Genomic DNA, 15,292 nt, shown 5'->3' with positions numbered 1-15,292 from the left:
CGTTGGACTGAAATGAAACAATAGACAAAATGTAAAGCAAGTAAATGCTACAAGGAAGAAAGATAAATTCAGGAAAAGGACATACCGAAGCCAGAGATTGAGCTCCCATGAGCTTTATCCTCTCTAGGTCAGGGGTGGCAACCACGTCAGTGAAATCTTTGGGAGTCACGCCATGATAGGACCAATCCCAGGCATGTGTTTGTGGATCCTACCATGGTGTCCCCTCGACGAAATCCCCAGAGAGGTTGGAAGTTGCCGGTAGCAAGAGCAGCAGGAGCAGCAGCAGTAATTGGAGCACTGTGGCCCTCAGCTCCCTCAGTTGAAGCCTCCCCCATGGGCTCCTTGTGTTTCCTCAAAAAGATAGGCTCTGTGGTCTTTCCTCGAGTGTCCAGGCCTGCAAGGCGAGCTTTTTTCATCCTAGCAATCTCTTCAACGGGAGGTACATTGTCCTCGTTGATCTCTTTAGCAGCTGCAAAATAAGACAAAAAGACAAAATAAGTGGAGTTAATAATGCATGAAATGAAATAAAATTCAGAAGGGAAGAAAAATACCCTGCTGAGAAACAGAGGATAATCCCACATGAATGAGGGAGAACTCCTCTAAGAGAGTCCAGCTGGTAGTAGTGCCGTCATCCCGAGTAAGCTCATTATAAATAGTAGTTTCCTCAGAAGTTAAGTGAATGGATTTGAGGCTACCATCACTAACCTTCCCAAAGGAAGATCTGAAGAGTGTGCCCCGGTCGCCATTCTCCCAACATAACCCGACGAAACTATTCCTCCAATTTTGATTGTTATCGGGAATGGAGGCGCTGTTAAAGATGTGCTTGCATTTGGGCCTTTGCTTAACATAGACCCAACCACAAATACTGGAAGAGCTATTATAGCACTGAAAGACCTTCCTAAAAACAACTATAGAAAGGGGAAAACCTTCCCTAAGGCAGCAGACTATAAAACATAAAATGTTCCTCCAAGCGTTTGGAGGAAGCTAGCATGGGTTGATTTGTAAATCAGCTAGAAGATGAGGAATGAAGGGATGGAAAGGAAACCTAAGCCCAGCATTAAGGGCATCTGTATAAATAAAAAGAGTATCGGGTTTTAAGTGGCAAGTACGGTCACCTCCAGAAATTGGAACTAATCTAAGAGGAGGAAGGACGTTATAACGTGCATTTAGTTTATCGAAATCAATGGTGTGCCAAGTGTTACAATGATTAAAAGAATCGAGATGTGCAGTAGAGGGATATTCATCCCCCCTAGTGTTAATCATATCGATTAAAGACATATACGAAGAACGAATCTCGATATCCTTACCTCGTTTTGAAGCCGAGGCTATCTTGGCCGCCCTCTCGGAACTCTTGGCAGCCATTAGAAAAGCTGGAGAAAGCCTGAAACCTCGAAATGATGATGCTGGAAAACTAAGGGAGGGAAGTTGAGAGAGGAGAAGGTTAGAAAACTTCAGAAAGGATGGGGAGAAGTTTGTAGAATGAGTGGAGAAGATAAATGAGAGGTGTGAGGGAATCACACTCTCATCCCACCTTTATATAGCCAAGGAGGGGGGATAATGGGCCTTAAAAAGCCCATTTGGGCCCAAAATTAAGAAGGTTCTGGAATTGTCCAGAGAATTCCAGGAAAAATCAAAAGAAAAACTTAAGTTTTTAAAGATTCTGGAAGAATCTGGAAAAATCCTCGAGGACCCTGGGATTTGGGCTCAGAAAAAAGGCCCAAATCTAGAAAAACTCAAGCCCAGTTAAGGGCCCAAGTGTTTAAAAAGCCCAGCCTGATTCAAGAATAAAGGAGAAAGCCCATTGAGAGAAGCCCAGAACCAAGGCATAAGCCCAGAAAAGAGCCCAACTGATTAAACTTAAGGGCCCAAATACAAAAGCCCAGGTAAAGAGGCCCATGGCTAAGGCCCAGTATGTTGGAATAAAGTTAAAATAGGCCCTTGAACCAAAGCCCAGTTGAAAAGTTGGCCCAAAAGAATCCAGTTCATGGGCCCAAATCCAAGTATATGCAAAAAATATATTTATATTCCTAGCCCAATTCGATCAGGACTTGCAATTGAATCCTAGTCGAATGGATTGAGGTCGAATTTCCTTCGACCAGGGCTGAAAAAGGAGCTATTTCGGTCAAGAAGAATCCTGACCAAAAATTCCTAGTCGAAAATGACTGTTTTATTCGACCAGAATGCCAGAATAGTTTCAAATATTTTTCTTGACCCTGTCGACCAGGAAGCAGGGTAAAATCCTGATCGAATGGACCTTGCCCAAATTTTTGTCGACCTGGGCAACCAAAAGGGGGTTAATTCGGTCAAAAATGGAAATCCTGACCGAAAATCCTGACCGAAACAGAAATTTCCTGCTCGAAACATTCTGCTCAAAAATTCAAAAAATAATATAGGGAAAATCCTGGCCGAAATTCGACCAGGATTCTTGCTCGAACCCATCCTCCTCGAAACGCCTTCGACTAGGGCTGAATGAAGGATAATTCGACCAGGATCCTGGTCGAATGGGATTCCTGGTCGAAATCTGTATAAAAAAAAGGTGGATGAAAAAAGAGGAAAAAAGGTGGATGAAAAAAGAGGAAAATTTCTGGAAAATTACAGAAAATAAAGGAAATTCCTTAAAATATTTTTTGAAAAATGTTAATATTTTCAGAAATAAGGAATAAATCCAGAAAATTAAGGATAAATCCCAGAAATTAAGGGAAAAACCCAGAAATTAAGGGAAAAATCCAGAAAATTAAGGAAAATCCAAGAATTAAGGGAAAAATCCAGAAAAATTAAGGAAAAATCCCAGAATTAAGGGAAAAGTTCCTGGAAATTAATGAAAAATCCCAGAATTAAGGGAAAAATTCCTGAAAATTAAGATAATTCCTGAATCAAAGGAATAAAAGTAAATCGTTGTAAATGTGTAGGTCGTTCCACACTTTACGCAAAAACGATACCCTGTAAGGGAACAATGAACTTAACTTCTGTAAAACCTAGTCTCTGTTTCCCAAAAGTTGGGGGGGCAAATGATAGGGATAAATAAATCCTGGTTGTGTAATTAAATATTAAATTGATTGTACAAGATGTAGGCTGCTAGGCCCAATAAGAAGATGTATGATATTCAGACCAGAAAGGTTAACATGTAGATCAGGCCTGATGGAACAAAGAAGGCCCAAAACCCTGATTATTTATTAATTTCATAATTAATTAGTAAGGGAGAAAAACAGCTATTAAGATAAGTCCTAATGGGGATATAAATCCTTGTAGATTGGCCTCCAAGGAACCTCATAGGATAAGGAATCAGCTTCCTACTTCCGAGGACTCCTAAGTCCATCCTAATTCAGAGACTTGACCACCAAGTCTCCTATACCAAGTCCAATTCAAGGACTCCCACATCTATATAAGGGGCCCCACCCCACAGATCAGAACTACATTTTAGACTTAGTCCTTGGAGGGCTTGAAAGTCACTACGTCCTTGGTGAGCCCTCGCCGCCATAGCCCCGAGGGCAAGTATCACCAAGAACTACATTTTTTAACTTGATCATTGGCAATCAACAAGGTACGTAGGCATCTTGTTAAGGCAGATTGAGTCACGAAACACAAGAGCAGTCAAATTGAGCCTCGAAGCTCACGTTCCTTAGTAATAAGTACATCAATTATATATATTAGTTTTTAATCCATAACAACAGTTAAGATTGTTCACAAAATAATTAAAAATAGGAAAAAGAGTTTGATGGTACAGATTTTATACTCGAGGGTCGGAAAAGAACCCTGTTAAATTTTATAATTTACGGGTGTAATAGTACAAAGCCAAAGGTCATTAGAAAAAAAAAATCACGTTTCTTTTATTTAGGCATGTCATTTATAAGCCAATTAAGGATGAGTAGTTGATAAAATGAATGTGTTTTATATTAAAAGTTAATCAAGCACAAAAAAAAATAGCTACAAGATAATAATTTAATCCATATATGTCAAAAAATAAGAAAAATATCACATGTATTTACTTTTTCTAAATTTAAGTGAATTTGTGTTATCATATGTAATTAAACAACAAACCTCCTTGTACAATCCTTATTTTTAGATCATTATCATTTATTGATTTTTGGTTTATTTTACTATTTTATTAGATAAATTACATCTTATTTTTTAATCCTTTTTTCTTGATTTATTTTTTGCGTAAACTAAAATATTAGTTTGTATAATTTATTAATCATTTTAAAAAAATTATTATCGAAACAAGGTCAAATAACTACGGTAACATGATTATAAATTTATGAATTTACCCCTTTAATTTAAAATAAGTTAAAATTTTCTTATTAACGAAACCTTTTACATAAAATATTTATAATGAAAAATTTCCCATTAAATGCAAAAATAAAAACTAAGTCAATAGATTAAATAAATTCTTCAAGTGAAGTATACATATAAATTGAGTATATCATCAAACGTAATATTTATTTACAATTTTATTTTATTAAAATTAAAAAGTGAATTAATAATATTATATAAACTTTAATAAATATTATTATTATGATTTAGAAATTAAAAAGTTAAAATTTTACAACCGTGAAAATATCCAAAATACCCACATTTTAGCATCAACGACCCAAAATACCCAGATTTGGAGTGCATGGCCTAAACTAACGACGAGATACGCATTTGAAAAATGAGTGTCCGAATTTACAAAGGACACGCATTCTACAAATGCGACGCATTCTGCAAATGCGACGTATTTGCAGAATGCGTATCCAGTGTTAATTTTTTTCAAAATTAGCAAATGATACGTATGCATGCAATTTGTATCACCGGGTAGGCGTTCTCAAGATGCGTATCCCTTATTTATTTATTTATTTTTGCTTTTACAATTAAAATAAGGGAAAGACACAGTGATGTGTATGTCTCAAATGCGTATCCCCGAACACGCATGTAAGTCATGCATATCTGGTCGATATTTAAGGCATGTGCTCATGGATCTGGGCATTTTAGGCTTTTAGTTTTCTGAGATGGGCATTGAGAGCCATCACTCATTTTTTAACTTAAATTTGCGTTTTACGACTCAAATACGAACAGTAATGGTAAATAATGGAACGACGTCATATATGTTTACTTTCATATTCTAAAGACAACAAAATATTTATCAAAAATTTTGTAACAAAATTGATTTTTAAGAAAATGTTTAAGGCACGTAGTGATGGCTATGTATATGACATGTCTATGCCATCATAACAAACCTACTCAAGTTACAATGTTACTTTGCATAACCAAATGGAGTACCAATTGGATTAGTGATAGGTTTCAATGTACTTTTCTTATTAGTTCTCTAGATAGCTTATAAGGATAAGAGCTTAGGATATTTCATACAACAGTCCTGTACATAATAGTTATAGAATAAATCAATTTGGTAGAAGTTCAATGAAGATTGTTCAAGTATCAAACTGAAGAAAGAAGAATAATAAGTTGAATAAATTCTTTAAATTCAATATCGTGAAGTCTAGAATAATTGTATCGTGAAATATAGTAGAATTGTATAATGAAGTCTACTAAAGCCATATAGTAAACTCCAGTTTATAGCCATACCGTGAAGTTCAAGTTTGAGTTATATCGAGAAGTCCAAACTTGTTCTAGATCGGGAAGTCTAATTTTATGCTACACCGAGAAGTCAAGAAAGATATTATATCGCGAAATGCAGAATTATACTACATCGATAAGTCTAAAGTAAACTGGATAATATAGTCAAGTAAAATGGAGTTCACGATATCTTCACTCGGCCTCTTCACAACAAGACAAATGAAGACAAAACTTACCAGAAATAAAAAAATAGATCACTACAGCATATTGTACATGAAGATGGTCCATGGACATGTGTCAAGCCTACATCTAAACTTGGAGAAAAAGAAAAAAAAGTAAGTAGTAAAAGAGCAAGAGCGAATAACGAAATAAAGTGGTCCTTAAAAAGCTGATATGTGTCCCCTAGCAGGATATGATTGCTCATTGTAAATGGGTGTGCACACTGAGTAGTACAAGATGTATTTATATTGTGCACATTCAATTTTTAGTTGTGCGAAATATTGAGCAAAAATATCTTGTAAAATTTTCTTTCTCTATAAGTCATAAATTCAAGAAACTGTTCATGAGAAAAAACTAAGAAAAATAACTTTGTTTTCCTTATGAGCTGTAGCAACAATTTCTTTGTATTATATGTATAAAGTAAATTGATTTAAATCTCTGTGTATTTTATATATTTTAAGTTATTAGAGCTTATTTCATTCTTGGATTTTCCAGTTTTCAAAAAGAGTTTGAAATCTTTGAACTGGTCATTCACCCCCTCTGCCTAGTTTTTGGTTCTTTCTTTTCTAACAGATACAATTAACTCAATAATGTGGTGACAAATTACAAAAACAAAAAAATTGTACGTGTTGTGGTTGATGATCTTGAATCCTACTTTACATTAATTGTGTGCTTCTAAAATTTGTAAAAATGAATTTGGATTCAGATACGGATCATAGATACGGATCATAGTTGTAATTGGAAAGTCGAAAAATTTTTGATCATGAGATATATTGTGGTAGCAATAATAATCATGATTCGTTGCTTCTGGTGTACACATTTCAAATTTGTGTGCTTTAATTTGTTTTGTTAATGGTGTGCAATTGCTCCTCTAAATAAATCTAGTGTAGTTCAAGTAAGGATGACTTGACTTGTTTCTCTTCCCCAGAACCTTAAGGTATTGCAAGAGATATCATTTAGATAGCTCAGCGGATATTATATTTTCAAATAAAATGATATCTTCTGTTAGATTAATTCAAATGTATTTTTTATATGCATAACTCAGTTTTATAACACGATTGCTAGTACTACCTTTTCAACATCTCTTTCTAAGTTATCGCAGTCTTCTTTTTCAATCTATGTTGAAAGTGGAGTTCGATTCAAGGGAGTAATGATAGAGAATACTTTTCTTAAAGGGTTTTCCTTTCCTCTTTTAAGTGTTTGATGATGCACATATGTCTCTTGACTTTGTGATAATGCTGGTTTTCATATTTTCTCGATGCTCGACACTCAAAGTGTGTGTTATGCTGCAACATGTTCCTTTTTCCACAAGTGCACGTCAGATCTAATCCGCTACTCCAATATTGACTTCTTCACATTAATACCAAAATTTAATAATAAACTAGTAGTATCCATAATGACTTACCAAGCTGGAAAAATGCTTCGTTAAGACTTCGTTATTTATATTAGCCATACAAGTCTTTTCCATGTTATATTGGTTATAGTCGTGCTAGAATTGGGAACATAAACGAATATCAAGCTTTACTGATTGAACTCTAATTCTCATCCAGTATCGTGATAAATTCAGCCCAGTTGATTTTTAGAATCTCTGGGTGAATGAACTGATTTAGGTTGTTGCAAATGTCATTATGAACTGCCTTCTAAACAATTCATGCAACTTGGTTATCTTGAAAACAATTATCTTGCTTGATCATCTCTAACATTAAAAATTTGCGAGCCATTTTTTATGTTATATTGAACTGTGCTACTTTTACACTGTGTCAATTCATCCACCACATTATATTTTGATCATTATCCCTTAATTGAGGTCTATAAAAGTTGGTCTGGTATCTGGTCCATTTGCATCTTTTGGTTCTTCTCAAACATATATCTACAGTACAAGGAATACATGTATCAGGATTTTAATGGAACGATAAGAGGTCAAGACAGGAGAAGGAATTGTGTATTCCTTCGCGGTCGTGCTTAATTTCATTGAGCTTGGACGCTGTTGTGATTACTTGATACAATTTACTGTACCAAATTGTATTTAGATTAGAAAGTCAATGTAGATTAAAAATTCAAACAACTAGTAACAATTTTTCTTGCCATTTTATATTTATATAGGTTAGCTTGGTATTCTCATTTCACTTCTGCAACTTGTAACAAACTCTTTTCTGTAAATAGAATTTAGAGATCTTCCCCTCCATCCTGTGTTTGAGCTTTATGATTACAGTATTAACATGGTATCAAATCTGTTCTTCGAGTCTTCATCAACGGCGTTTGCAACATCAGTAGTGTGCTTAACGTGAAGATCATCATCGATTGAATCTTCATCATCTCTGGCTCAATTTTCGACCAATTTTCATCTTTAGGTTTGCTTTTGATCCCTGTGAGCTCGAACCGGTAGTTCAAGCATCATCATCATTTTGTTTTATATCTTGTTATACACCGAAATTATATATTTTTTTTGATATTTTCATCTTCAAATAATATCTAATCGAAAACACTATACACATTGATACTTACGATTACAGTTCATATTCTCATTTCTTTGTTTACGATAAGCTTCATTATCTTTATCGTTTTCAAGTTTACATCGACAATTCTCTGTTTAGTTCTTAATATCCTTTGAGGACTTTTGTCAAACACTTAGAGTGCAGTCATCTGGTTCATCCATATCTGTTACTGATTCAGTATGTCTACATACAATTCTCATGGTAATGATGATGAAACACATAATGAAACACAAATTGACAATTTTTCACGACAACAAGATAATCCTCTTTATCTACAAAATTCTGATAGTCCTGGTATGAAGTTAGTCGGTGAACCTTTCGATGGAACTGGTTTTAATAATCGGAAGCGTTCTGTCACTATTGCATTCTGAGCCATAAATAAATTAGGTTTTGTAGATGGTTCACTTCCTAAATCAGATATAAGTTCTACATCTTTCAAAAACTGGTCAAGGTGTAATGATATGATTATCTCCTGGATACTTGGTGCTCTTTCCAAAACTATTGGTCGTAGTGTCATATATGCCACAATGCTCATCAAATTTGGTTGGAGCTAGAGGAAAGATATGGTGTGTCTAATAGTACATAAATGTTTGGTTTGCATAAGGAACTAAATGAGTTATCTCAATGAAATAATAAAATTGCTGAGTATTTCACAATGTTCAAAATCCTTTGGGATGATATTGACTCGTTGTGCTTGGTTCCTATGTGTACCCGTGGTTACACATGTGGTGCGTCTCTGAAGTTAATTCAGTTTCATCAAGATTAGAAGGTGATACAGTTGCTTATGGGACTTAATGATTCTTATACTGCAATGAGAGGATCTATTCTAATGAGGTCACCACTTCTAACAATCATCCAGGTTTACAATATTCTTCTTCAAGAAGAATCTCAGAGAGAAATTCACTCAGGAAGTCATTTTATGTCTGATTCTGCTTCTTTGGTCGCAAATTTAAGTTTTTAGTCTGCCACTCAATCATTTGGAACTTTTATTAAGAAATTTGGTTCTGAATCTAAGAAGATAAACCTTCACTATAACTACTGCAAGAAACCAGGACATACAGTTGATAAATGTTATAAAATTCATGGATTTTCTGCTGATTTCAAGTTTACTAAAAACAAGAGGTTTGCCAATTTAGTTTCTTTTGACTCTGCATCTCAGAATGCATCACATATTGATTCTGCAGGATCTAGCAATATTGGGAACTGCACTACATCTGTTGGAAATCCACACAATCAGGGCATAAATTCACTAGTTTCTACTACTCAATCTCCTTTTACTAGTTTATCTCCATAATTGTGCAATCAACTGGTCACTCTAATCAAGTCAGCTCAAGTTTCAGATTCTTCTACACCATCATCTGCAAATTTTGCTGGTAACACTACTCATACTGCTTATTTTTCTATTCCCTCTGATATTACTTGGATAATTGATAGTGGAGCTAGTGACCATATGTGTGCGCATGAATACCGTTTTATCTCGTTGCACTTACTATCCAATCCTGTCACTATTTCTTTACCTAATGGAGATATTGTTAAAATCACACATAGTGGTACTATTCCATTAAATGGTAGCATTATTCTACACAATATTCTCTATGTCCCAAACTTCAAATTCAATCTATTGTCTGTTCATAGACTCACTGAACAGTTACAATGCTTCATTGGTTTTTCCTCTAAAATTTGCTTTTTGCAGGCCTCTTCTCGGAAGATGCCACTAGTTCTTGGTAGACTTCACAGAGGCCTTTATCTCTTCACTCATGGTGCTTCAATTCCTTCTCTTGCTCCTTCTGTCTCCAGCAACCTTGTTGTCTGTAATAATGGTCAATTCTCTTGTAACATTTTTGTCTCTACTTGGCACTCTAGACTGGGTCATATACCTTTGTATAAGTTGAAAGATCTTGCCTTATTATTGACAATGACATTCTTTCTTGTGAAATCCGTACTAAGGCAAGAAAACACAAACTTCTATTTCTCCATAGCACCATTCATACAAGTAATTGTTTTGATCTTATTCATGTTGACATATAGAGTCCTTACCCTGTCAAAACATATAATAAATACAAATACTTTCTTGATATTGTAGATGATTACTCTAGGACTACTTGGACACACTTGCTGAGTTGTAAAAGTAGTGCTTTTGACTTCCTGAAATATTTCATTGCCATGGTAGAAACACAATTTTCCACTACTGTTAAGACTGTCAAAACTGACAATGCCCTAGAACCCTCCGTAATGCAGCTACTGCTTTCTTTCTATCCAAAGGCATCATCCACCAAACTTCTTGTGCTTATACTCCACAACAGAATTTTATTGTGGAGAGAAAACACAAACATTTACTACAAACTGCCAGAGCTTTGCTTTTTCAGTCAAATCTTCATGTCCAGTATTGGGGAGATTGCATCCTTACTTCCACTTACTTAATCAATATATTTTCTACCAAATTACTCCATGGTGTTTCTCCTTATGAAATCCTTTTTGGGCATAAACCAACATATCATCACCTGAGAGCATTTGGATGCCTTAGTTACATATCTACACCATCTTCCAATAGACCTAAATTCTCTGCCAGGGCATCTCCTTGCATCTTTCTTGGTTATCCTTATGGCAAGAAAGCATACAAGTTTCTTAATTTGGAAACCAAAACCATTAAAATTTCCAGAGATGCCACCTTTCATGAAAATATATTCCCTTATGTTCACACATCTTCTGGACAATTCATTCCATTATGTGTTCCTGATTTTTCAGATACATCAGTCCCCAATTCTGTTGCGCTGATAAATCCACTAATAATTCTTCACACATACCTAGTATTTCTCCTGAACATACCTCTCATATCCCTTCTATCAATATTCCCAGAAAATCAACCAGACCTACTAAACTCCCTACCTATCTTCAAGATTATGTGCATACTTATCCTTTCTCACAATGTTATTCCACTGTTTGTGCTTGTACACTATCCAACTTTTGTCATAATAATAATTCGACACACGATTCTCCTTCAAGTATTTGCTATAATGCTATCAATATTTCTTCACCACCTCCTATTACTGAATCGGTTTCTTATGAAGAAGCAATTCAATATCCCGAGTGAAGACAAGCTATTGCAGCAGAATTTTCTGCCCTTGAAGCAAACAAAACATTGGAACTTGTTCCTCTTCCATCAGGAAAGAAACCTATATCCTGTAAGCGGGTTTTTAAGGTTAAACATCATGCTGATGGATCTATTGAAAGATATAAAGCTCGCTTAGTTGTTAAAGGATTCACTCAAAAACAAGGCATAGATTTCAATAAAACCTTTTCACCAGTTGTTAAAATGACAACAATTAGGACTCTTGTGGCCGTGGCTGTGAAAAAGGGTTGGCATATGTCCCAATTAGATGTTAAGTATGCTTTTCTACACGGAGACTTACATGAAGATGAAGATGTGTACATGAAGCTCCCTCCTGGTCTTCTGGTTTCATATTTGAATCTTGTCTGGCTATTAAAGTCTTTATATGGGCTTCGTCAAGCATCAAGACAGTGGCACTCTAAATTGCATGATGCTCTTATTTTCAGGGGTTACAAGACATCCAAAAATGATTATTCATTGTTTTACAAGAAGACCGGTACTTCTGTTGCTTTCTTAGCTGTAATTAATAATGTCAAGGCCTTCATTGATTCCACCTTTAAGATCAAAGATCTGGGCAAGCTTCATTACTTTTTAGGGATTGAATTCAATCATGTTCCTGAGGGTATTATCCTTTCCCAAAGAAAATTTGCTCTGGACTTACTCAAGGAGTTTGATTCTCCCGCTTCTACTACTGTTGTCAGTCCTTTAGACCTTAATGTGAAGCTTCAGCATGGTATAGGTCTCCCTATAGCTGATTCTTCTATATATAGACAGCTAATAGGCAAACTTAAGTTTTTAACTCATATAACGCCAGACTTGTCATTCTGTGTCCAACATTTAAGTAAATTCATGTCTGATCCCAGGCAACCTCACTGGGATGTAAAAATGATCCATCTCAAGGCTTGTTCTTCAGCACCTCCCCTTTCTTTTCTATAGAAGGTTACTGTGATGCTGATTGGGCTTCTTGTCCTCGTACTCGTAAATCAGTTAGTGGTTTTGTCATTCTTATAGGAGGTAGTATTGTTTCTTGGAAATCGAAGAAACAACACACCGTTTATTTGTCTTTAGCAGAGGCTTAATATCATTCTCTTCGTAGTTAGCATGGTTATCAAGATTGTTATCTGAATTTGAAGTACCGGATATCATACCTATTCCAGTTAAATATGACAATCAGGCAACAATTTACATTTCCAGGAACCCTATTTATCATGAACGAACAAAGCATATTGATATCGATTGTCATTTTGTACGTGAAAAACTGATCTCTGGTTTGATATCTCTGTCCTATACTCCTACTTCTACCCAAATCAATCATGTTCCTGAGGGTATTAGCAATTTGCTCTTTTGTTACTTCTCTAGCGGCTTACCTGAGGCTATTCAAGTACGAAAGTGAAAAGCGACATAAAAATTCTCTGGTACATGAACCTCTAAATTTTATCATCTGTAACAATTGGATGAAACTACTTAAAGTAGCGGATGACAGATGCACAGAAGATCTACATCATAAAATTACATTGTGTATAGGTGTATATTTTTATGTGTAGGGTCGAGGTGTGGTGAAAACCTTAAGTAAAACCGCTTACAATCCAACAGAATGAACCTGTTGAATCTCTACATATACAACACTATCTATACTCTATTTTTGGTGTGATGAGCCTTTGAGGGATATGCAATAAAGAATGGTTAATCCCTAATAGAAATTATGATATTTATAGGTGAGGATAATACAGGTCTTGTATGTTGAAAATTAGTGGCTCTCATTTAAGATAGTAATGTTACATGAACCAGACCTTATATGTGTACAGTGTATACTGTAAATTGGACACCTAGAAGAATTTGCTTTATAAGAGACTAAGTAAATAAATAAACTTGAAAGAGTTTTTTTTATCACTCTCTACATGTTGGAGGTGTCGCGCTAGGTGAAAATCCAGGCATTTCCTATTGTCCCATGCTCTTTATGCTAGATCTATTCTAATTGGTTCTCATATCCAAATTCTGTGACCTGTTACTAGTCCTTGAAGGATACATAGAGAAAGCAGTTCATTTACCTGTGTTGGTGATGCTTCTGATTAAGTGTGATATATAACAATTTAGGGATTTTGTTAGCTGAAACATCTCGACTTTTCAGCATCCTACTCCATCTCGGGTGCTTTTCTAAAGTAATTTCAATTTAATATTAAATGTACTCTTTATTAACTTGTGTTGACTAATACTTTCTCCTCTTCCGGCATCAAATTACTGACCTCGGTTCTTTTCTATAATACTAATATTTTATGAAGCTTGGCGGGGGAAGGAAACCTGTTGGAGGTTTTTATTTTGCGGGACTGTATGCATCTAAGAGCTGATTTCTCCCTCCCTCTCTCTTTTGGTGTTCTGTGTGCTTGTGTGGGAACACATATGTTGCTTGTCTCATCGTCAACCCACATGCATGTGCAGACAGAATTAGAATTTAAGTTCCTTAAACATCTTGTGAGTAGGACTCTTCCTATCATGTATATTATATTCCAAAACCTTGTGTTCCAGGACTTCGGGGTTTGATGCCTTATAGTAAATTCTGTCAAAGTTGCCACTTACAATTACCCATTTTCTTAACTTCATGGACTGCAAATAGGACGTGTCCAACAGGGAAGGTCTAGCTTCTGAAAAAGATTGGTGCATCAAGTGTTATAACCCAAGGTAGTTCATCCCCTATTTGTAAATTTTCCAATTAATTATGTTGATATGACCCAAGGTAGTTCATATGGTCTACCTGTAGTTTCATACCTACTAAGCAGTTATATAGGGACAGACCTGACTTCTGCCTGCTGGCTGAGTTTCCTCCTGAAAGAAGCTTAGTATTGTGCTTATCATATGTTCTTTGAAACTTAAGCAGATGAAAGGTGAGTATCTAAAACCATTTGCATAATCTTTAATGTATTTTTTCTACTGCACTTTTCTCGAATTTGGACCAATGATTGGCAGTGGTGATGTGAGTCTGCACTCGCAGCTCAGCAGTCGTATGTTTAATGGGTCGTGCTTCATGAATACATCTGATAGCAGTTACAATAGTGACCTGGGATGTGGCAATGAGGATAGTCATGACACCAGTTTCATTATCTATGGGGAGAGTTCAGATGATGCAGACTTTTTATCCATCTGAACATGGAGGTCTTCCAGCTCAATGTGAGTGTTATTAGTCTATAGAACTAAGTTAATATTTCTGTCGTCATTGCTTGCATGTTTGCGTATGCGGTTTCATGGTGTGCAAAAGTAAATGTGAATTTGATATGGCGGACCATAAGACTTCCTGACGAGCAAATTTTCAAGTTGAACAATGTGGATTTGTTTTAGTAAACTGGTGTGTATTATTTGTTGCTGCAGGAGTGATATACTGAACCTGATTTCCAGGAAGTCCATTCTGAGACCAGAATCTGGAATCAGATAAATAAAGCATAACCATGGAAGCTCACGATAATCAAGTGGTCACAAATCAAACTCCTGAGCAGCGGTTCTTTTATTAATTATTTTTAAGTATTTATTTTGCACAAAGATGATGTCAAATATATTTTAATTCTCGAGTACATATTTTGATGTATATATTTGATATTTTTTGTAATTTTAGTGATTCAAATTATACTCTGTTAAGATTGGTGATTAAAGTTATATATGACGTTTAGTTAACTTCAGAATGGCATTTCATACTTGCTCATTCACTGAGAAATTGAACTTCAGAATAGCATTAATGTTTATATTATTTAATCACATTCTATTATTCTAACTTGTATATCATATCCCAAATTTAAAGTGACACTCTTAGCATAGACTCTTTATTTGTATCAGTGTTATTAAAAGACAATTAGTCTATATATTAATCTTTTTTCCAACACAAAGATTTAATATTTGCAGGAATTGTTCAAACACAAAAATAAGTTTGTTTTCA

At 35.3% G+C, this 15,292-nt stretch overlaps 1 long non-coding RNA gene across 8 annotated transcripts; it reads left to right on the top strand.

Annotated features, from left to right (window-relative positions):
- Window positions 1-7,448: 7,448 nt before the first annotated feature.
- Window positions 7,449-15,039, top strand: LOC141696831 (uncharacterized). Of its 8 annotated transcripts, none has more exons than XR_012564503.1 (3): window positions 7,449-8,120; window positions 9,449-14,535; window positions 14,734-15,039. It is a non-coding gene; the product is annotated as an uncharacterized LOC141696831 (long non-coding RNA). The 8 variants fall into 8 exon arrangements; XR_012564502.1 differs by having other exon boundaries at window positions 7,449-9,637; window positions 9,958-14,535; XR_012564508.1 differs by having other exon boundaries at window positions 7,482-8,120; window positions 13,653-14,535.
- The last annotated feature ends 253 nt before the right edge of the window (window positions 15,040-15,292 follow it).

This window comes from Apium graveolens, chromosome 11 (genome assembly GCF_009905375.1).
Source record: "Apium graveolens cultivar Ventura chromosome 11, ASM990537v1, whole genome shotgun sequence".
NCBI classification, from domain to species: Eukaryota; Viridiplantae; Streptophyta; class Magnoliopsida; order Apiales; family Apiaceae; genus Apium; species Apium graveolens.
Note: the sequence above shows the minus strand (reverse complement) of the source record. Positions and strands in the feature narration are given on the sequence as shown.